Source organism: Pteropus medius, unplaced genomic scaffold (genome assembly GCF_902729225.1).
Source record: "Pteropus medius unplaced genomic scaffold, Ma_sr-lr_union100, whole genome shotgun sequence".
Lineage (NCBI taxonomy): Eukaryota > Metazoa > Chordata > Mammalia > Chiroptera > Pteropodidae > Pteropus > Pteropus medius.
This window is the reverse complement of record NW_024353394.1, coordinates 10,313-34,356: the sequence shown is the minus strand read 5'-3', so window position 1 is coordinate 34,356 and position 24,044 is coordinate 10,313. Positions and strand designations below refer to the sequence as shown.

Below are 24,044 nucleotides of genomic sequence, written 5' to 3'. Positions count from 1 at the left end.
ACACGCCCCTGGAGCTCAACCCCATTTTTTCTCCTCTGTAGTCATCACTGTAAATCACAACAAAAACCCAAACCATAATGCTAAACTAACGTAGGGAAGTGACAAGAGAATTAAAATGTTAAATCGAGCTACATTCAGAGACTCATCAGCTCTGTGGTCGGGCCAGGAGGGTACCTGCAGAACAAAGGAAGATTTCTACTGGAATTGCTAACAACCCATTTCCCACACCTGTAAAGGGGAAACAGGAAAAACAGAGCCTTTAAGTGTCTGCCCTACACAAAATAAAATCATTCATTCCCTGTGTCTAAAACCATAGACAACCTGTGGAATGGGAACTGACCGCAGGCTTTTCACGCTACATACTCTTATCCTTTCTCAATGTTTGTCCATGGCAAAGGAAATGGGTAAACAAAGTCTTTAAACTGTAACTCACGGGAACAAAAGAATGATATATAAACTGGACTTACCCACAATACACGGGGCTTTTTCCTTGTCTTGGCTTTTTGTCTTCGCTATTTCTAGTCTTTGCTTTTCCCCTTTTTACAATACACTTTCCTTTTGACTCTAACTATGGCGGGCATGTTGAATTCTTTCTACACTTTCCACCAAAGAACCTACTCTTCTCTCCGGGGAGGGGTTGTCTCTCCGCACTCCGGGAAATTTGCCCTGTCCTGCTTCAAACTATAACCATAACGCATGACTCATAAATGATAACCGTAAACCATAACCAACATAAACATAACCAGAAACCCTAAACGTAATCCATAATCTATCTTCAAAAACAGTAAACTACACATAACCATAAACAGTAACCATAAACCATAACCAAATTATAATCCATAACCTGAACCCCTAACTCAGCCCCAAACTTCATCCCAGCCAACTCTTATCTTAGCCCTCTAAATCATAAACATTTTAGATATAGAACTTCCTACAGAATCAAAAAAAAAAAAAAGCCTTAGAGCAAGTAAACAATTTTGGCAGAGTTACGGGACTAAATATCAATAAACAATCTGTTTTACTCGTATGAGAGCAAGGAATAATCCTGAGAAGAATTTAAGTAAATAATCACATTTTTAATCATTTCAATGTTAATAAATGTTTTGAAATGGATTTAATCAAACTGCAGGATTTGTACACTGAAAATCGAAACATCTCATGGTGATGAAAAGAATTAACACTGTTTAGATGGCAATAGTACATAGCTGATGCACAGATTTGATGTGATTCCTATGAAAATTCACAGAGGTCTTTGGGAAAAATGTACAGGCTGATCCACTTATATAAAATTTCAAGGGATGCCAAAGAGCTGCAACAGTCTTCAAAAAGAATATCAAAGTTAGAGGCCTGCACTTCCCAATTTTAATTCTTAATAGAAAGCGACAGTGAAAAAAACATTGTGATACTGGCATAAAGAGATACAGATAGATCAATGAAACTGAATGAAAAGCCCAGAAATAAACCCATCCATTGACAGACCATTGATTTTTGATAAAATGGCTAAAAAAGGGTCTTTTCAAAAATGGAGCCAGGCGATTGGTCATCCACTTGAAGAGAAATGAAATGGGATCCTAACCTCACGTCGCATGCAAAAATTAATTCAAAGTAAATAAATGGCTTAAATAGGCAAAGTAAAATTATAAACTCTCAAAGAAAACAGAGATAAATTTTCATGACCTCGAATTTACCAATGGTTTCTTAGAACAGACACCAAACAGAACCAACTAAAGAAGAAATAATTAAATTCAATTTGCTCAAAATGAAAAACCTTATGTGCATCAAAAGAAGCTACCCAGAAAGTGAAAAGACAGGCTACAGAATGGAAGAAAATAGTTACACATTATATCTCTGATAAGAGTCTGTTATCCAGAAGAAAGAACTTTTAAAAGTTATTGACAAAAAGACAAACGGGACAATTTTAAAATGCACAATGGATTTGATTACACCCTTCTCCAGAGAAGACCTACGATTTGACCAACAGACACACGAAAAGATGTTAAACATCGTCAGTCGTGATGGAAATGCCAATTAAAACTACCGTGTGATACAGCTTCACTCACACTACAATGGTTGTAATTGAGAATGCCAAAAATAACAAACACTGGCAATGATATAGAAAAATTGGAATCCTTAGATATTGCTCCTGAGGGTGTAAGACTATGATTGAGCATCACTTAATTTAAATAACAAAGCCTTGAAAGTTTCAGCTCACCAAAGACACCTAGAAAAACTTAAAAATGCACATGTACAAATAATTATTGCTAAATAGTTGACCTAAAAATCGTTATTAGTATCTATTTTATTTATTAGATAAAACTATGACATTGCAAATCCAATTGTTATCTTGAGTTTTCTTGATATTTTCTATATCAAGCTATTTTCTTTATATACTTTGTAACACAGCTAAATTAAACTTATTTTTTATACCCAGCTAAAACATATATAGTTTATATTAATAACCTTCAAAAACATGTCTATGCAATCCAACCAAACTTAAGCCAGCTTTAACATCAAATATCGTCTCTGATCATATGATCCTGAAATGCATTTGAGTTTGTTTCTATTTTCTCTCTTAATTTATATCAGCATTTAATTCCTTTAAGCCAATCAAAATATTACAAACTAGTAATACTAGTCGGAGACAAAAACATCCTGCCACACGTTATACAGACAAACGCAAAAGTTTCACAAATAGAGATCAAAACATAGACAGAATTACTAGTGATCGTAGAGAACACTCTGATGTCTTACCAGTGAAATGGCCGCTTGTCATGAGAGTTCTATAAAACGTTTTCCGATTGAGAGTTTCTCCAATTCAGAGAATCCACAGTCTGACCATTAATGGTAGGATTTTAATAGCGACTCAAAGCAATAAGCCTTTTGACAGCTTAACTAAAGAAGCCAAAGGCTTTCTATTATTATGACAAATGACAAAAAACAGACACTGAAAAAAGTGACCATCTCTAGAAGAAAAGTTTCAATGAACAAAATGAGGAGTTGCTAAGTCCGGGTGAGGGGCCGAACAGGTAGTGCAGGGACATTGCCTCCCCCTCCAAGATATGGCTCTGGAAAATTTTCCTTTCTTCAGATCTCCCCGTTTTAGCCCTAGCTGAGGTGATAAGCCCAAAAACGTCTTTTCCAGACCAGATGCCATCTTTGGCCAAAGCAAAATTTTTGGCTACTTCTAATATCATTATAATCTCATCCGCATTGCACATACTTCATCTCCCATTGCGCACCTGACACTAACACAGTTCCAGAAACATCTTATGAAAAAGAAAAGCCAGAAAACAAAGTTCCCCACCTACTGGGAGGAGACAACAAGGCCAAATCGGCATTCTCCAGGGAGAACAAAAAGTTCATAACGAGCCATCTTGGCGGGACTTTGTCCCTCTCCCTCTCTCTCCCCACCCTTTCCTCCCTCTTCCTCTCTCAAGGTGAAGCCTGCACTCCACCTCCTCAAGTGAGTACTTTAACATTAATAAAATTCGTGCTTTCCTGCTTGCTGTTCATCTTACCTTTCGATTCTTTCTTGTGGAATTCAGCAAGAATCTGATCATTGGACACACAAGAACTCCAGCTGTTCATCTCACCCTGGAATTCTTTCTCGCGGAATAAGATGAGAACCTTTCCACGGACACAGGTTATAGCTTGACAAATATTTTTTCATGACAATCTAAGTATAGATGAGAGGAAAAGGACTCGCAGCGATTCTAAATTCTACCAAAGACCACAGGAATAGATCCAGAAGGCTGACAGGGTAAACAAAAATAACGTTTATTTCGCCCAGTGGAAGACCATGATCTCTCAGCTACAGAAGTTTCCAGGAGCTAGCGGTAACCCAGCCGTTAATTTTCCTGCCACCATAAAAAGATGGAAGTTTTGTAGTGTTCTGAAATCCATCCTAAGTGCGCAGAAAGAGGCAGAACCTGGGACCTAAGGAAGACTATGAAATCATCAAACCCCTTCCTTCACGCAGAACTATCCAGACGATTGGCATAGAAGGAGCTGTTAGCCTGGGGAAGATGCAGGCTGAAATGAAGGTAGAAGGAATTCCCTGTTATATGTAGACTAATAGACCATAGAGCTTTAGTTCCACTATAACACGAAGCAAAAATAACAGATACACGTATGTTCAGTACTCCTCACCCTCACTATGCTACACCGCAGAATTAAAAAAAAAAAGAAAAAATTTTCCTCACCGAGCCATGTCCTCTGCTTTGTCATCTGAAGACAGACAGCACCTCTCCCCACACTTGGCACTCCTGTCCAGATTTGTGACATTTGGATTTGGGACACTTCTCCTCACTTTCTCTTTTCATCATGTCCCTGGTGCAGCTCCCAGGGGCTGCAGAGATAGCAGGCCTGCCTCACACAATGGCGCCACTGGAAGCCTCGAGAAGCTTCTTCCGGCTTTCTGAAAAGGCAGAGCATACACGATGTGGCTCACACTAGATCACGTGAGTGTGATAGGAGGGTGGGGTGTCCACGCGTGCTCACGTGGGGGGTCGCATGGTGGTCCACGCGGGATGGAGACTATGCCCAGAGCATCCAGAGGACCCTGTCTAGAGTAAGGCCGACCCAACTCTACACTGATTGGTGAATCGCCCCAGGACCAATCCCTTGGCTCCTCCTCATCGGCTCTCAACACCACCCTCAACCTCACACTGGCCCCACCCTCCAATACCCAGACCTTGCCCCTTTTCAAGGCCAAGCGGCCGATAGCTAATGGCGAGAAGGCGCGGATTAGACCCACGTTGTGTGGGCTGCATGCCTGGGAGGAATACTTCGGCACGAGGACAACCAGTCTGTCCCCAGTCCTCCCCCCGACGGAGGACTTTGTTCAGCCGCAGGTGTTAGAGACATCCTTCCTGACCAGGCTTTGGCAAACAGGGTTTTTCAAGCGTTAGCTTTCATGGTAGAACACTTAGCAGAATTGCGTACATAGGTTAACCCAAATTACTTCATAATTTTTAATAACTAAAGCAAGCTTTCAAACAGAATTGATATAGAAGTATAAGAATGTCGAAGATGCTCATAAGTCATTTTCAGAACGTCTATACTTACTCTGCTGCCAAATCATGCTCTTCTAATTAAGCTTGCTGCATCTCAAAATATGAGCAACTGCGAGAAATGTGAATTGATTTATCGTGGCATTTTGTTTTCTCTTATGCTTAATTATAGGGTCCCCTTGACTTAGCAACACCTAATTCAAAAATCATCAGTGGGGAACCACAGGTAGTGCCTGAAGAGGTGTCATGGTGGACCACCGCCCGAGAGTAGAGCCATCGTGAAAAGTTATTCTCTGCTGCCATCTAGTGGACATTTTGGTAATATCAGCCTAGTGTGTGTCATCGTTAAGTTATTCTCTGCTGCCCTCTCGTGGACATCTCTTGAATAACACCCCAGTTCTGTGATGAAAATTTATTCTTTGCTGCCTTGTCAGGCATCTCGGGAATGGCACCTGAGTGTAGGTAATCGTGAAGATTTATTGTTTGCCTTCATCTCACGTGCATCTTGGGAATAACACCAGAATGCATGTAATAAGGAATTATTCTCTTCTGCCATCTGTTATGCATTCTGGGAATAATACCCAAGTGTATGTCATCATGAAAAGGCATTCTTTGCTGTTATTTTGTATGCAGCTCAAACATAATATCCCAGGGAAAAAAACTTCTGAGTGTATGTCATAAAAAGTTATGAACTAGTATCATTTTGTTGGCTTCTCCAGAATAACACTTGAGTTTCTTCTCTGCTGCCATCTCGTGTGCATCTTTGGAGTAAAAATGCATGCCTGTCATGAAAAGTTATTCTCTGCTGAAATCCTATTGGGATTTCGGGGATAACAGCAGAGTGTATGTCAGAAAAAGTTATTCTCTGCTTCTGTCTTGTGTGCACTTTGTGAAGATACCCGTGTGTACATCACAATGAATACATATTTTCTGCTGTCATCTCGTGGGCATTTTAAAAATAACACCAAGGTGTATGTCTTCCTAAATACTTATTTTCTGCTGCCATCTGGTGGGGTTTTTAGGACAAACACTTGAGTGGTTGTCATCATGAATATTCATTCTCTGCTTTCATCCAGTGGAAATTTTGGGAATAACGCCACAGTGCACGCCATGAAAACAATATTTCAGTGTTATTCCATGCGCATTTTATAAATAACACGCAGGGGCATGTCATCATAAAATGTTTTGGTCTATTGTCAATTCGTGCGCCTCTTGTTAAAAACAAAGATTGCGTGTCTTAAAACATTGTTTCTGGTGCCATCTTGCGGGCACATTGAAAATAACGCCCAGGTATATTTCACGTAAATTTGTTTTCTGCTGCTATCTGGTGTGAATTGGGGGAATAAAATCTGAGTGCGGTTCAGATACAAAATTGTTTTCTGCACCCATCTTGTGTGCGTCCTGACATTACGCTTGGGCGTTATTTTCAAAATACCCACGAGATGGCAGCAGAGAAAAACTTTTCATAATGGCATGCCCTGGGGGTTCTTTTCAAAATGAACATGAAAAAGCGGCAGAGCTGCCTTTATGAGCATCACTGTCATGTTATTCCCAAACTTCCCACCAGATGGCAGCACAGAACGCAGATTCATAATGACCTCCACTTGACGCCCGACGTTCAGGTGTCATTCCCAAAATGCCCACGAGAGGGCAGCAGAGGATCACGAATCACGTCTCAGGACCTAAACTCGGGTGCCATTCACCAAATGCACGCGAGATGAGACGGCAGCCGAGGAGAGTGTTCCCCTGCCTTAAGGGCTCTGCCCACCATTCAGATGAGAGTCCAGACCCTTGCTACTTAGCTCTCTCTGAAAGCGCTCCCGTCCTTTCCATATGTCTTCGCAGCCCGGGCCACGGCCCCTGGCCCCTCCCCTGTCCCTCCCGCCTCGGCCGTGTCCCCTCCGCGTATCCCCGCCCAGTGGCCCCTTCTCTCCCCTCCTCTTGTCCCCGCCCTCTGTCCCGCCCCGCCCCGCCCCGCCCCTGTCCCCGCCGCGCCTTGACTGGCAACCGGCCTCCGCAACACCGGCCAGAGCCGCAGCGGGGGGCCCGGAGCGGCAGCCATCGCCGCGGCCGGCCTGATCGAGCGCTCGCCACTGCTGCCCGCGCGTCCCGCTCGGGGGGCGTCACCCCCACTGTGCCGCCGCGATGCACGGAGAGCGGGCCCCAGAGGCGATGCGGCGCAGACCCATCGCCGGGCAGAGGCTACCCGCGCTCAGAGCCCTCGAGCGACGCGCGGACTTCGGGGTCCTGGAGAGCGCGCCCTCCTCGCACCTACATCCCGGGCCGAGGCCGGTTCTCGGCCATGCCGAAGGGGTGGGTCGGAGCTCTCGCATGCCGGGACGACCCAGCCCCGTCACCCACCACCCCCCACCCACCCCCGAACGCAAGCCTCACCGCTCTTGGCCGCTCGGCAGGAGTCCGACCCGGGCGCGGCCCGCCGCCATCCTCTCGGCCACCTGGGCACCTAGGCGGGTGCGGCCTTGCCACGTCCCGGCCCGGCCCTGTACCACACCCAGCCCTCGCCTGCGCTCCGCGCCGTGGCCGAGCCCGACCTGCCCAGAACCACGCGGAGACACCCGCCACACCACCAGGCAACGCTTTGGCCCGCGACCTCGCCCTCCGCCCAGAGCTCTCGGCCCTGGGGAGTGGCCCTGCGGAGCCCGGGAAGGGAAGGGCCGGGAGCGCAGAGAGGAAACAGCCCACGGCTGGCTGCAGGGGAGCAGGTGGAGGCGGACGCGCACCGACGTTCGTGCTGCCGTTGGACTCGGGCGCCTGCCCGGGACCCCCAAGACGGCGAGCGAGCGAGAGGGCGGGGACCCGGGGCGCGCAGGGGCACCCTGGCTGGAGGGCGACAAAAAGAGGGGGCGGCAAAAGCCTACGGCACCCGGTAATCCCAGGCGGTCTCCCACCCAAGTACTAACCAGGCCCGACCCTGCTTAGCTTCCGAGATCCGACGAGATCGGGCGCGTTCGGGGTGCCATGATCCTTGACGGAAGGAGTTGTCGCCTTCCACCACAAGAGCCCGAGCCTGCCTCCCGGGCGCCGGAGTCGTCCGCGCTTGCACCGCACGACCTGGAGAGGGGGGCGTTGCGGGGGATGGGCGGGGAACGGGGTTGCGGTGGCGGGGCGGGGGCGGGGGGTGCGGGTTCCGCGGGCCGCGCAAAAGCCCCGCGGGTCTTGGCCGGTTTGCGGCCTGGCCGATGGACCGGGCGGGCGCTCTCGCATCCCGGACCCGCCCGGGTCCCCGACCACCCGCCTCCCCGGTCTTGTCCGCTCGGTAGGACCCCCGGGCCCGGCGAGGCCCGCTAATCTCTCGGCCACCGGGGCTCCTAGGCCGCGGCGGCCCTGCCACGTCCATGCTCGGCCTTGACCCAGACCCATCCCTCCCCTGCGCTCCCCGCCGTGGCCGAGCCCGGCCTGCCCCAAACCCCGCGGAGACAGCGGCCACACCACCGGGCAACGCTTCGCCCCGCGCCCTCCGCCCTTGGGGCTCGGCCTCGCGGAGCCCCGGAAGGGACGGGCCCCGAGCACTCAGAGGAAACAGTTCAGGGCCGGCTGCAGGAGCACAAGTGAGGGCTGGCGAGGGAGCGGGGTGCGCGGCCCTTTTATTCCCGAAATGTCCACCAGATGGCAGCAAAGAGTAACTTGGTTCTAGTTCCTGCACTCTGGTGTCGTTCCCGAAATGGCCACCAGATGGCAGCAGGAAGTAAACTTTAATGATGACGTACACTTGCCTGTTATTTTCAAAACACCCACGAGATGGCAGCGGAGGCAAAACTCGTCATAATGACATGCCCTGGGGGTTCTTTCCAAAATGGACATGAAAGCGCGGCAGAAAGAACTTTATGAGCGCCACTGTCATGTTCTTCCCAAACTTCCCACCAGATGGCAGCAGAGAACGCAGATTCATAATGACCTCCACTTGACGCCCGACGTTCAGGTGTTATTCCCAAAATGCCCACGAGAGGGCAGCAGAGGATCACGAATCACGTCTCAGGACCTAAACTCTGCTGCTATTAACCAAATGCACGCGACATGAGACGGCAGCCGAGGAGAGTGTTCCCCTGCCTTAAGGGCTCTGCCCACCATTCAGATGAGAGTCCAGACCCTTGCTACTCAGCTCTCTCTGAAAGCGCTCCCGTCCTTTCCATATGTCTTGCAGCCCGGGCCACGGCCCCTGGCCCCTCCCCTGGCCCTCCCGCCTCGGCCGTGTCCCTTCCGCGTATCCCCGCCCAGTGGCCCCTTCTCTCCCCTCCTCTTGTCCCCGCCCTCTGTCCCGCCCCGCCCCGCCCCGCCCCTGTCCCCGCCGCGCCTTGACTGGCAACCGGCCTCCGCTACACCGGCCAGAGCCGCAGCGGGGGGCCCGGAGCGGCAGCCATCGCCGCGGCCGGCCTGATCGAGCGCTCGCCACTGCTGCCCGCGTCTCGCTCGGGGGGCGTCACCCCCACTGTGCCGCCGCGCTGCACGGAGCGGGCCCCAGAGGTGATGCGGCGCAGGTCCATCGCCGGGCAGAGGCTACCCGCGCTCAGAGCCCTCGAGCGCTGCGCGCAGGACTTCGGGGTCCTGGAGAGCGCGCCCTCCTCGCACCTTCATCCCGGGCCGAGGCCGGTTCTCGGCCATGCCGAAGGTGTGGGTCGGAGCTCTCGCATGCCGGGACGACCCAGCCCCGTCACCCACCGCCCCCCACCCAGCCCCGAACGCAAGCCTCATGGCACTTGGCCGCTCGGCAGGAGTCCGACCTGGGCGCGGTCCTGCCCTGGTCCCGGACCATCCGCCTCCCAATCTTGGCTGCGCGCCAGGACCCCGGCACGGGCGAGGCCCGCGAATCTCTCGGCCACCGGGGCTCCTAGGCCGCGGCGGCCCTGCCACGTCCATGCTCGGCCTTGACCCAGACCCATCCCTCCCCTGCGCTCCCCGCCGTGGCCGAGCCCCGCCCGCCCCAAACCCCGCCGAGACGGCGGCCACACCACCGGGCAACGCTCCGCCCCGAGACCCCAACCTCCGCCCAGCGCCCTCCGCCCTTGGGGCTCGGCCCCTCGGAGCCCAGGAAAGATAGGGCCCGGAGCGGAGAGAGGTAACAGCCCAAGGCCGGCTGCGGGAGAGCAGGTGGAGACGGGCGGTGGCGCGGGGCGCACCGATGTTCCTGTAGCCCTCGGGCTCGGTCGTCTGCCCCGGGTGCCCGCGGCTGCGAGCGAGCAGGGCCCGGGGGCGTCCAGGGGCACCCTGGCTGGATGGCCGCAAAAGGAGGGGGCGGCAAAAGCCTAAGGCACCCTGTAGTCAAGGACTGTGGCCATTCTAAACAGGAAGCGGATACAGAAGAAGAGACCTCTGTCCCTCAACATCCATACTAATGAGGCGGTTGGTGGCTCTTAGAAAAGAGGTAGGCGGGACAGTGAGGGGGTTTCCGGTCGGCCTGCAAAGACACGGAGGTCATCCTATCCTAGACGGGGTCCACCCTAATCCGCCCACAATTAAGCAAGCCAGAAGGCATTTTTTTTTTGCACTCACACAAAGAAACCAGTAGGCAGAGAATTAGGTACCAGTTTAAGCCACTGACTGGCACATGGGCAATGCAGACCCCAACGACCTTCACTCACCTGGGTCTCATTAGACCAGCATTATAATATGCTGCCTATGCCTGCAAGTTCATTCATATTATAACAGACTGAATGCTGGGAACAAACATGTTCAGAAGGCAAAATGATGACTCACTGGGTGCTGTCAATCTTCCTTGGCAATCAAGGAAGCCCAGTCTAAGTAACCAAACACAGCAAAAAGGGATAAAAAGCCTGAAGTCTTGGCTACCGGGCCTTTTGAGCCACGCTTCTCTTGCTCAGGCCCGCTTCCACGTCTGGAAGTGGACTTTCCCTCCTAAGAAAACTTTTCCGATGTATTTCGGTGTCTTACTCAATTCTTTGTTCGAGACATCAGGAACCTGGACAACGTGCCGGGAGAGGACCCCGTTCTCCAGTAATAATAACACAGAAGAAAGAAAAAAATACCATCCCTGGGAGATCAGTTAGAGAGAGAGAGAGAGAGAGAGAGAGCGCGCGCGCTTGAGATTTTAAGTCCAAGAACTTAGCTGCACAAATACTTTTTTCGCACCAATCGGAATGTACGAACAGACTGGCAGCACTTCTAAATTCTCCCAGACCCTGCAGAAATAGATCAAAGACTGACAGGGAAAATAAAAATACTGCTCTCCTCTGCCAACAGACGTTCGTGACCTCTCGGCTGCAGCAGTTCACAGGAGCTAGTGGGATCCCAACCGTTAACCCGCCTGGTGACAGAAGAAAAGTGCTCGTTGGTTTTCTCAAATTCAACTTCACCTGGCGGTCGAGTCTAGACATCTTTGATCGGGGGTAGGGAAAGAGGTGGAATCCAGGTAAGAGCGGGAAATATTCAAATCTCAGTGTTTGCTCCACCCAGAAATAGGCACCCATTTTACAGCAATCAGCATGCCCGTGACGGCTGTCAGCGAGGGGGAAAGGCAAGGGGAAATTAGGATAGAGGCAACTCCCCCCTAATATGGGCAGGACTCAGAATACCGTAGTTCTTCTAGAATACGAAACAAGAAATTGATAAACCTATGTTTACTCCTTACCTGTCTTACACCAAATATGAAAATAAGAAAAGAAAGAACTCTCCATATCGAGCCGTATCTCTGCCGGGTCCTTTGAAAACCGACCCTTCTCCCCAACCCCTATTCAGTCCTAGCGAAGAAGGGCCCGGTTGGGACCCTGCAGTAGAGGACGCACAGCATCCCAGGCTGCGCTTTTCCGTGCACTGTAGCTTAACAGTAGATTGCACTCCCTGGCTTCACACGTAGCTTGAAAGGTCCCCTGCCGCACAAAATTTCACTGCAACGAACGATCGATACCTTTGTGCTTACTGATCACAATCCTTCGGATCTAGCGCGCTTTCCAGACTACTCCCATCTTTATTCTGGGGTTGCTGATGGCCCTGGAGGACCACGTGGCAAGAGGGATGGCTCCATGAAGCATGACAGGCCTAAGAACGCCCACGCAGCCCCCGAAAAATGCCCAGATGTGCCATTAAATACCCTGAGCAGGATGGGGAAAATGCGGCGGTTTGGGAAGGTGTTCACCTACTGCCTTCTCGGATAACCGAGACTCCGACAATAAACGCTTATTCTAAATATCCCGAGTACTCCTGTGTTGGGACGCTGTGGGCCTCTACGTCACCAGCCAATACGCTGGGCGTCATGGATGAACTACCCAGGATGCGGCAGACGTGGCGTCAAGTTTGAATTCCCGATTTCCACGTTACTCGCCACCAAAAAAAAAAAGAAATCGACAGTAACCGAAACATGGTGGTATCGGCAGAAAATCGAACACACCGAGCAGAATGGATCCCCAAATTGGACCCACGTCAATGTCGCTGGGGACGCTAGGCAGCCACACGCAAAATGACACTGGGCACGAGCCGACACTACGCAGAAAAAAGAAAAAAAACACAATTTTCCACACCGGCCCTCGCTCTGCCGCGTCCTCAGACCACGCGTCTCCGCCAACCGTGCGGCGGTGTTCGCCCACGGGAAGCCGCTCCTTCCCTTTGCCTCCCTCGGCGACTTGACCTAGGTCCGGCCGCGGTCCCGCCTCGTCCCCGAACCTCAGCACCTCCACAGCCAACGCTTCCCTCCCCCAAATTCCCGCCGAACCGCTTCCACCACAGGACCCGAAAACGCGACGTGGCGGCTCCGGCCCCGCCCTCCCGCTCTCCGCCGGGGTTTCGGGGAACGTTCGCCCGCGGGAGGCGCTGGCTTCAGATCGGGCCCCCGGGAACTGGATTCCGGGAACTGGATTCCGGGAACTGGTCTGGAAGAAACAAACCTGGAGGAAATGCTCGCGAGAGCTGCGACTGGCAGAAGCGCAGCCCCTGCCCCGGGCGCCCGCTCCGCTTCTCGTACAGACCGGAGCAGGGAGAGAGAAGTCACCTCTAAGTGTAGTCCCCGCCATGCCGCAGGCACCCGCTCTGCCACTCACGGGCTGCCCGAAGCGGAGATGATGGATTCGGCTCCACGTCTCTCACCTTCTCTCTTACACGGGGGACGACTCTGCCCCTCGCCATCGGGCAGGAGCCGTGATGGAGGGTGCCCCTCTAGGTCTCTCCTCAACCATTATTCCGGGACCCCCCCGCCCCGCCCCGCCCCCTAGGCCGCCACATACAAAGCTTCTGCCAACGTGGACGATTCGCCTTCGGGTCGCTCCTCCCATGTTTGCCAGTGCCCCTTACGCCCTCACATACTGGCCTTGTACTGGAATGGAGAAACGGCCTCCAAGTCTCCCCCATCCCCCATCCCCCAGGCACCCCGTCTTCCCCTAACACACATGCTAGAACTGGGTTAGAGAAATCGCCTGCAGGTCTCCACTGGCCCCTACGCAAGTGGGAGGGGAAAAAAGGTTCTATGGAAATTAACCTCACAAGCTGATCGGATCCCAGATTCCTACCTGGACAGGCCCTAGTCGATAGTCAGAACGCCACACCAACCCTTTCTTTACATACCATGTAACGCAGCTAATTAAACTTATTGTTTTTATATCCAGCTAAAACATATATAGTTTATGTTAATAACTTTCAAACACATGTCTACGTATGCCAACCAAACTTAAGCCGGCTTTAACAACAAATGTCGTCTCTGATCATATGATCCTGAAGTGCGTTTGAGTTTGTTTCTATTCTCTCTCCTGATTTATATCAGCATTTAATTCCTTTAAGCCAATCACATATTACAAACTGGTAAGAGCGGTCGGAGACAAAAACATCCCACCACACGTTATACGGACAAACGCGCGTCTTGAAACATTGTTACTGCTGCCATCTTGCGGGCACATTGAAAATAACGCCCAGGTATATTTCATCGTAAATTTGTTTTCTGCTGCTATCTGGTGTGAATTGGGGGAATAAAATCTGAGTGCAGTTCAGATACAAAATTGTTTTCTGCACCCATCTTGTGTGCATCCTGACACTACACTTGGGCGTTATTTTCAAAATACCCACGAGATGGCAGCAGAGAAAATCTTTTCATAATGGCATGCCCTGGGGGTTCTTTTCAAAATGAACATGAAAAAGCGGCAGAGCTGCCTTTATGAGCATCACTGTCATGTTATTCCCAAACTTCCCACCAGATGGCAGCACAGAACGCAGATTCATAATGACCTCCACTTGACGCCCGACGTTCAGGTGTCATTCCCAAAATGCCCACGAGAGGGCAGCAGAGGATCACGAATCACGTCTCAGGACCTAAACTCGGGTGCCATTCACCAAATGCACGCGAGATGAGACGGCAGCCGAGGAGAGTGTTCCCCTGCCTTAAGGGCTCTGCCCACCATTCAGATGAGAGTCCAGACCCTTGCTACTCAGCTCTCTCTGAAAGCGCCCCCGTCCTTTCCATATGTCTTCGCAGCCCGGGCCACGGCCCCTGGCCCCTCCCCTGGCCCTCCCGCCTCGGCCGTGTCCCCTCCGCGTATCCCCGCCCAGTGGCCCCTTCTCTCCCCTCCTCTTGTCCCCGCCCTCTGTCCCGCCCCGCCCCGCCCCGCCCCTGTCCCCGCCGCGCCTTGACTGGCAACCGGCCTCCGCAACACCGGCCAGAGCCGCAGCGGGGGGCCCGGAGCGGCAGCCATCGCCGCGGCCGGCCTGATCGAGCGCTCGCCACTGCTGCCCGCGCGTCCCGCTCGGGGGGCGTCACCCCCACTGTGCCGCCGCGATGCACGGAGAGCGGGCCCCAGAGGTGATGCGGCGCAGACCCATCGCCGGGCAGAGGCTACCCGCGCTCAGGACTTCGGGGTCCTGGAGAGCGCGCCCTCCTCGCACCTACATCCCGGGCCGAGGCCGGTTCTCGGCCATGCCGAAGGTGTGGGGCGGAGCTCTCGCATGCCGGGACGACCCAGCCCCGTCACCCACCACCCCCCACCCACCCCCGAACGCAAGCCTCACCGCTCTTGGCCGCTCGGCAGGAGTCCGACCCGGGCGCGGCCCGCCGCCATCCTCTCGGCCACCTGGGCACCTAGGCGGGTGCGGCCTTGCCACGTCCCGGCCCGGCCCTGTACCACACCCAGCCCTCGCCTGCGCTCCGCGCCGTGGCCGAGCCCGACCTGCCCCGAACTACGCGGAGACACCGGCCACACCACCAGGCAACGCTTTGGCCCGCGACCTCGCCCTCCGCTCAGAGCTCTCGGCCCTGGGCAGTGGCCCTGCGGAGCCCGGGAAGGGAAGGGCCGGGAGCGCAGAGAGGAAACGGCCCACGGCTGGCTGCAGGAGAGCAGGTGGAGGCGGACAGTGGCGCGGGGCGCACCGACGTTCGTGCTGCCGTTGGACTCGGGCGCCTGCCCGGGACCCCCAAGACGGCGAGCGAGTGAGAGGGCGGGGACCCGGGGCGCGCAGGGGCACCCTGGCTGGAGGGCGACGAAAAGAGGGGGCGGCAAGAGCCTACGGCACCCGGTAATCCCAGGCGGTCTCCCACCCAAGTACTAACCAGGCCCGACCCTGCTTAGCTTCCGAGATCGGACGAGATCGGGCGCGTTCAGGGTGCCGTGATCCTTGACGGAAGAAGTTGTCGCCTTCCACCACGAGAGCCCGAGCCTGCCTCCCGGGCGCCGGAGTGGTCCGCGCTTGCACCGCACGACCTGGAGAGGGGGGCGTTGCGGTGGCGGGGCGGGGGCGGGGGGTGCGGGTTCCGCGGGCCGCGCAAAAGCCCCGCGGGTCTTGGCCGGTTCGCGGCCTGGCCGATGGACCGGGCGGGCGCTCTCGCATACCGGACCCGCCCGGGTCCCCGACCACCCGCCTCCCCGGGCTTGTCCGCTCGGTAGGACCCCCGGGCCCGGCGAGGCCCGCTAATCTCTCGGCCACCGGGGCTCCTAGGCCGCGGCGGCCCTGCCACGTCCATGCTCGGCCTTGACCCAGACCCATCCCTCCCCTGCGCTCCCCGCCGTGGCCGAGCCCGGCCTGCCCCAAACCCCGCGGAGACAGCGGCCACACCACCGGGCAACGCTTCGCCCCGCGCCCTCCGCCCTTGGGGCTCGGCCTCGCGGAGCCCCGGAAGGGACGGGCCCCGAGCACTCAGAGGAAACAGTTCAGGGCCGGCTGCAGGAGCACAAGTGAGGGCTGGCGAGGGAGCGGGGTGCGCGGCCCTTTTATTCCCGAAATGTCCACCAGATGGCAGCAAAGAGTAACTTGGTTCTAGTTCCTGCACTCTGGTGTCGTTCCCGAAATGGCCACCAGATGGCAGCAGGAAGTAAACTTTAATGATGACGTACACTTGCCTGTTATTTTCAAAACACCCACGAGATGGCAGCGGAGGCAAAACTCGTCATAATGACATGCCCTGGGGGTTCTTTCCAAAATGGACATGAAAGCGCGGCAGAAAGAACTTTATGAGTGCCACTGTCATGTTCTTCCCAAACTTCCCACCAGATGGCAGCAGAGAACGCAGATTCATAATGACCTCCACTTGATGCCCGACGTTCAGGTGTCATTCCCAAAATGCCCACGAGAGGGCAGCAGAGGATCACGAATCACGTCTCAGGACCTAAACTCTGCTGCTATTAACCAAATGCACGCGACATGAGACGGCAGCCGGGGAGAGTGTTCCCCTGCCTTAAGGGCTCTGCCCACCATTCAGATGAGAGTCCAGACCCTTGCTACTCAGCTCTCTCTGAGAGCGCTCCCGTCCTTTCCATATGTCTTCCCAGCCCGGGCCACGGCCCCTGGCCCCTCCCCTGGCCCTCCCGCCTCGGCCGTGTCCCCTCCGCGTATCCCCGCCCACTGGCCCCTTCTCTCCCCTCCTCTTGTCCCCGCCCTCTGTCCCGCCCCGCCCCGCCCCTGTCCCCGCCGCGCCTTGACTGGCAACCGGCCTCCGCTACACCGGCCAGAGCCGCAGCGGGGGGCCCGGAGCGGCAGCCATCGCCGCGGCCGGCCTGATCGAGCGCTCGCCACTGCTGCCCGCGTCTCGCTCGGGGGGCGTCACCCCCACTGTGCCGCCGCGCTGCACGGAGCGGGCCCCAGAGGTGATGCGGCGCAGGCCCATCGCCGGGCAGAGGCTACCCGCGCTCAGAGCCCTCGAGCGCTGCGCGCAGGACTTCGGGGTCCTGGAGAGCGCGCCCTCCTCGCACCTTCATCCCGGGCCGAGGCCGGTTCTCGGCCATGCCGAAGGGGTGGGTCGGAGCTCTCGCATGCCGGGACGACCCAGCCCCGTCACCCACCGCCCCCCACCCAGCCCCGAACGCAAGCCTCATGGCACTTGGCCGCTCGGCAGGAGTCCGACCTGGGCGCGGTCCTGCCCGGGCCCCGGACCATCCGCCTCCCCAATCTTGGCTGCGCGCCAGGACCCCGGCACGGGCGAGGCCCGCGAATCTCTCGGCCACCGGGGCTCCTAGGCCGCGGCGGCCCTGCCACGTCCATGCTCGGCCTTGACCCAGACCCATCCCTCCCCTGCGCTCCCCGCCGTGGCCGAGCCCCGCCCGCCCCAAACCCCGCCGAGACGGCGGCCACACCACCGGGCAACGCTCCGCCCCGAGACCCCAACCTCCGCCCGGCGCCCTCCGCCCTTGGGGCTCGGCCCCTCGGAGCTCAGGAAAGATAGGGCCCGGAGCGGAGAGAGGTAACAGCCCAAGGCCGGCTGCGGGAGAGCAGGTGGAGACGGGCGGTGGCGCGGGGCGCACCGATGTTCCTGTAGCCCTCGGGCTCGGTCGTCTGCCCCGGGTGCCCGCGGCTGCGAGCGAGCAGGGCCCGGGGGCGTCCAGGGGCACCCTGGCTGGATGGCCGCAAAAGGAGGGGGCGGCAAAAGCCTAAGGCACCCTGTAGTCAAGGACTGTGGCCATTCTAAACAGGAAGCGGATACAGAAGAAGAGACCTCTGTCCCTCAACATCCATACTAATAAGGCGGTTGGTGGCTCTTAGAAAAGAGGTAGGCGGGACAGTGAGGGGGTTTCCGGTCGGCCTGCAAAGACACGGAGGTCATCCTATCCTAGACGGGGTCCACCCTAATCCGCCCACAATTAAGCAAGCCAGAAGGCATTTTTTTTTTGCACTCACACAAAGAAACCAGTAGGCAGAGAATTAGGTACCAGTTTAAGCCACTGACTGGCACATGGGCAATGCAGACCCCAACGACCTTCACTCACCTGGGTCTCATTAGACCAGCATTATAATATGCTGCCTATGCCTGCAAGTTCATTCATATTATAACAGACTGAATGCTGGGAACAAACATGTTCAGAAGGCAAAATGATGACTCACTGGGTGCTGTCAATCTTCCTTGTCAATCAAGGAAGCCCAGTCTAAGTAACCAAACACAGCAAAAAGGGATAAAAAGCCTGAAGTCTTGGCTACCGGGCCTTTTGAGCCACGCTTCTCTTGCTCAGGCCCGCTTCCACGTCTGGAAGTGGACTTTCCTTCCTAAGAAAACTTTTCCGATGTATTTCGGTGTCATACTCAATTCTTTGTTCGAGACATCAGGAACCTGGACAACGTGCCGGGAGAGGACCCCGTTCTCCAGTAATAATAACACAGAAGAAAGAAAAAAATACCATCCCTGGGAGATCAGTTAGAGAGAGAGAGAGAGAGAGAGAGAGCGCTTGAGATTTTAAGTCCAAGAACTTAGCTGCACAAATACTTTTTTCGCACCAATCTGAATGTACGAACAGACTGGCAGCACTTCTAAATTCTCCCAGACCCTGCAGAAATAGATCAAAGTCTGACGGGGAAAATAAAAATACTGCTCTCCTCTGCCAACAGACGTTCGTGACCTCTCGGCCGCAGCAGTTCACAGGAGCTAGTGGGATCCCAACCGTTAACCCGCCTGGTGACAGAAGAAAAGTGCTCGTTGGTTTTCTCAAATTCAACTTCACCGGGCGGTCGAGTCTAGACGTCTTTGATCGGGGGTAGGGAAAGAGGTGGAATCCAGGTAAGAGCGGGAAATATTCAAATCTCAGTGTTTGCTCCACCCAGAAATAGGCACCCATTTTACAGCAATCAGCATGCCCGTGACGGCTGTCAGCGAGGGGGAAAGGCAAGGGGAAATTAGGATAGAGGCAAGTCCCCCATAATATGGGCAGGACTCAGAATACCGTAGTTCTTCTAGAATACGAAACAAGAAATTGATAAACCTATGTTTACTCCTTACCTGTCTTACACCAAATATGAAAATAAGAAAAGAAAGAACTCTCCATATCGAGCCGTATCTCTGCCGGGTCCCTTGAAAACCGACCCTTCTCCCCAACCCCTATTCAGTCCTAGTGAAGAAGGGCCCGGTTGGGACCCTGCAGTAGAGGACGCACAGCATCCCAGGCTTCGCTTTTCCGTGCACTGTAGCTTAACAGTAGATTGCACTCCCTGGCTTCACACGTAGCTTGAAAGGTCCCCTGCCGCACAAAATTTCACTGGAACGAACGATCGATACCTTCGTGCTTACTAATCACAATCCTTCGGATCTAGCGCGCTTTCCAGACTACTCCCATCTTTATTCTGGGGTTGCTGATGGCACTGGAGGACCACGTGGCAAGAGGGATGGCTCCATGAAGCATGACAGGCCTAAGAACGCCCACGCAGCCCCCGAAAAATGCCCAGATGTGCCATTAAATACCCTGAGCAGGATGGGGAAAATGTGGCAGTTTGGGAAGGTGTTCACCTACTGCCTTCTCAGATAACCGAGACTCCGACAATAAACGCTTATTCTAAATATCCCGAGTACTCCTGTGTTGGGACGCTGTGGGCCTCTACGTCACCAGCCAATACGCTGGGTGTCATGGATGAACTACCCAGGATGCGGCAGACGTGGCGTCAAGTTTGAATTCCCGATTTCCACGTTACTCGCCACCAGAAAAAAAGAAATCGACAGTAACCGAAACATGGTGGTATCGGCAGAAAATCGAACACACAGAGCAGAATGGATCCCCAAATTGGACCCACGTCAATGTCGCTGGGGACGCTAGGCAGCCACACGCAAAATGACACTGGGCACGAGCCGACACTACGCAGAAAAAAGAAAAAAAACACAATTTTCCACACCGGCCCTCGCTCTGCCGCGTCCTCAGACGGACGCGTCTCCGCCAACCGTGCGGCGGTGTTCGCCCACGGGAAGCCGCTCCTTCCCTCTGCCTCCCTCGGCGACTTGACCTAGGTCCGGCCGCGGTCCCGCCTCGTCCCCGAACCTCAGCACCTCCACAGCCAACGCTTCCCTCCCCCAAATTCCCGCCGAACCGCTTCCACCACAGGACCCGAAAACGCGACGTGGCGGCTCCGGCCCCGCCCTCCCGCTCTCCGCCGGGGTTTCGGGGGAACGTTCGCCCGCGGGAGGCGCTGGCTTCAGATCGGGCCCCCGGGAACTGGATTCCGGGAACTGGATTCCGGGAACTGGTCTGGAAGAAACAAACCTGGAGGAAATGCTCGCGAGAGCTGCGACTGGCAGAAGCGCAGCCCCTGCCCCGGGCGCCCGCTCCGCTTCTCGTACAGACCGGAGCAGGGAGAGAGAAGTCACCTCTAAGTGTGGTCCCCGCCATGCCGCAGGCACCCGCTCTGCCACTCACGGGCTGCCCGAAGCGGAGATGATGGATTCGGCTCCACGTCTCTCACCTTCTCTCTTACACGGGGGACGACTCTGCCCCTCGCCATCGGGCAGGAGCCGTGATGGAGGGTGCCCCTCTAGGTCTCTCCTCAACCATTATTCCGGGACCCCCCCCCCCCCCCGCCCCCTAGGCCGCCACATACAAAGCTTCTGCCAACGTGGACGATTCGCCTTCGGGTCGCTCCTCCCATGTTTGCCAGTGCCCCTTACGCCCTCACATACTGGCCTTGTACTGGAATGGAGAAACGGCCTCCAAGTCTCCCCCATCCCCCATCCCCCAGGCACCCCGTCTTCCCCTAACACACATGCTAGAACTGGGTTAGAGAAATCGCCTGCAGGTCTCCACTGGCCCCTACGCAAGTGGGAGGGGAAAAAAGGTTCTATGGAAATTAACCTCACAAGCTGATCGGATCCCAGATTCCTACCTGGACAGGCCCTAGTCGATAGTCAGAACGCCACACCAACCCTTTCTTTACATACCATGTAACACAGCTACTTAAACTTATTTTTTTCTATCCAGCTAAACCATATATAGTTTATGTTAATAACTTTCAAACACATGTCTATGTATGCCAACCAAACTTAAGCCGGCTTTAACAACAAATGTCGTCTCTGATCATATGATCCTGAAATGCGTTTGAGTTTGTTTCTATTCTCTCTCCTGATTTATATCAGCATTTAATTCCTTTAAGCCAATCACATATTACAAACCGGTAAGAGCGGTCGGAGACAAAAACATCCTACCACACGTTATACAGACAAACGCGTGTCTTGAAACATTGTTACTGCTGCCATCTTGCGGGCACATTGAAAATAACGCCCAGGTATATTTCATCGTAAATTTGTTTTCTGCTGCTATCTGGTGTGAATTGGGGGAATAAAATCTGAGTGCAGTTCAGATACAAATTTGTTTTCTGCACCCATCTTGTGTGCATCCTGACATTACACTTGGGCGTTATTTTCAAAATACCCACGAGATGGCAGCAGAGAAAAACTTTTCATAATGGCATGCCCTGGGGGTTCTTTTCAAAATGAACATGAAAAAGCGGCAGAGATGCCTTTATGAGCATCACTGTCATGTTATTCCCAAACTTCCCACCAGATGGCAGCAGAGAACGCAGAGTCATCATGACCTACACTTGACGCCCGACGTTCAGGTGTTATTCCCAAAATGCCCACGAGAGGGCAGCAGAGGATCACGAAGCACGTCTCAGGACCTAAACTCTGCTGCTATTAACCAAATGCACGCGACATGAGACGGCAGCCGAGGAGAGTGTTCCCCTGCCTTAAGGGCTCTGCCCACCATTCAGATGAGAGTCCAGACCCTTGCTACTTAGCTCTCTCGGAACGCGCTCCCGTCCTTTCCATATGTCTTCGCAGCCCGGGCCACGGCCCCTGGCCCCTCCCCTGGCCCTCCCGCCTCGGCCGTGTCCCTCCCGCGTATCCCCGCCCACTGGCCCCTTGTCTCCCCTCCTCTTGTCCCCGCCCTCTGTCCCGCCCCGCCCCGCCCCTGTCCCCGCCGCGCCTTGACTGGCAACCGGCCTCCGCTACACCGGCCAGAGCCGCAGCGGGAGCCCGGAGCGGCAGCCATCGCCGCGGCCGGCCTGATCGAGCGCTCGCCACTGCTGCCCGCGCGTCTCGCTCGGGGGGCGTCACCCCCACTGTGCCGCCGCGCTGCACGGAGCCGGCCCCAGAGGTGATGCGGCGCAGGCCCATCGCCGGGCAGAGGCTACCCGCGCTCAGAGCCCTCGAGCGCTGCGCGCAGGACTTCGGGGTCCTGGAGAGCGCGCCCTCCTCGCACCTTCATCCCGGGCCGAGGCCGGTTCTCGGCCATGCCGAAGGGGTGGGTCGGAGCTCTCGCATGCCGGGACGACCCAGCCCCGTCACCCACCGCCCCCCACCCAGCCCCGAACGCAAGCCTCATGGCACTTGGCCGCTCGGCAGGAGTCCGACCTGGGCGCGGTCCTGCCCAGGCCCCGGACCATCCGCCTCCCCAATCTTGGCTGCGCGCCAGGACCCCGGCACGGGCGAGGCCCGCGAATCTCTCGGCCACCGGGGCTCCCAGGCCGCGGCGGCCCTGCCACGTCCATGCTCGGCCTTGACCCAGACCCATCCCTCCCCTGCGCTCCCCGCCGTGGCCGAGCCCGGCCTGCCCCAAACCCCGCGGAGACGGCGGCCACACCACCGGGCAACGCTTCGCCCCGCGCACTCCGCCCTTGGGGCTCGGCCTCGCGGAGCCCCGGAAGGGACGGGCCCCGAGCACTCAGAGGAAACAGTTCAGGGCCGGCTGCAGGAGCACAAGTGAGGGCTGGCGAGGGAGCGGGGTGCGCGGCCCTTTTATTCCCGAAATGTCCACCAGCTGGCAGCAAAGAGTAACTTTGTTCTAGTTCCTGCACTCTGGGGTCGTTCCCGAAATGGCCAACAGATGGCAGCAGGGAGTAAACTTTAATGATGACGTACACTTGCCTGTTATTTTCAAAACACCCACGAGATGGCAGCGGAGGCAAAATTCGTCATAATGACATGCCCTGGGGGTTCTTTCCAAAATGGACATGAAAGCGCGGCAGAAAGAACTTTATGAGCGCCACTGTCATGTTCTTCCCAAACATCCCACCAGAGGGCAGCAGAGAACGCAGAGTCATCATGACCTACACTTGACGCCCGACGTTCAGGTGTTATTCCCAAAATGCCCACGAGAGGGCAGCAGAGGATCACGAAGCACGTCTCAGGACCTAAACTCTGCTGCTATTAACCAAATGCACGCGACATGAGACGGCAGCCGAGGAGAGTGTTCCCCTGCCTTAAGGGCTCTGCCCACCATTCAGATGAGAGTCCAGACCCTTGCTACTTAGCTCTCTCGGAACGCGCTCCCGTCCTTTCCATATGTCTTCGCAGCCCGGGCCACGGCCCCTGGCCCCTCCCCTGGCCCTCCCGCCTCGGCCGTGTCCCTCCCGCGCATCCCCGCCCACTGGCCCCTTGTCTCCCCTCCTCTTGTCCCCGCCCTCTGTCCCGCCCCGCCCCGCCCCGCCCCTGTCCCCGCCGCGCCTTGACTGGCAACCGGCCTCCGCTACACCGGCCAGAGCCGCAGCGGGAGCCCGGAGCGGCAGCCATCGCCGCGGCCGGCCTGATCGAGCGCTCGCCACTGCTGCCCGCGTCTCGCTCGGGGGGCGTCACCCCCACTGTGCCGCCGCGCTGCACGGAGCCGGCCCCAGAGGTGATGCGGCGCAGGCCCATCGCCGGGCAGAGGCTACCCGCGCTCAGAGCCCTCGAGCGCTGCGCGCAGGACTTCGGGGTCCTGGAGAGCGCGCCCTCCTCGCACCTTCATCCCGGGCCGAGGCCGGTTGTCTGCCATGCCGAAGGGGTGGGTCGGAGCTCTCGCATGCCGGGACGACCCAGCCCCGTCACCCACCGCCCCCCACCCAGCCCCGAACGCAAGCCTCATGGCACTT

The 24,044-nt window shown here is 55.6% G+C and overlaps 2 pseudogenes; both read right to left on the bottom strand.

Annotated features, from left to right (window-relative positions):
• Positions 1-7,884: 7,884 nt before the first annotated feature.
• On the bottom strand, positions 7,885-8,003 carry LOC120592814 (uncharacterized; annotated as a pseudogene).
• Positions 8,004-15,458: 7,455 nt separating this feature from the next.
• LOC120592813 (uncharacterized) lies at positions 15,459-15,577 on the bottom strand (annotated as a pseudogene).
• Between the last annotated feature and the right edge of the window lie 8,467 nt (positions 15,578-24,044).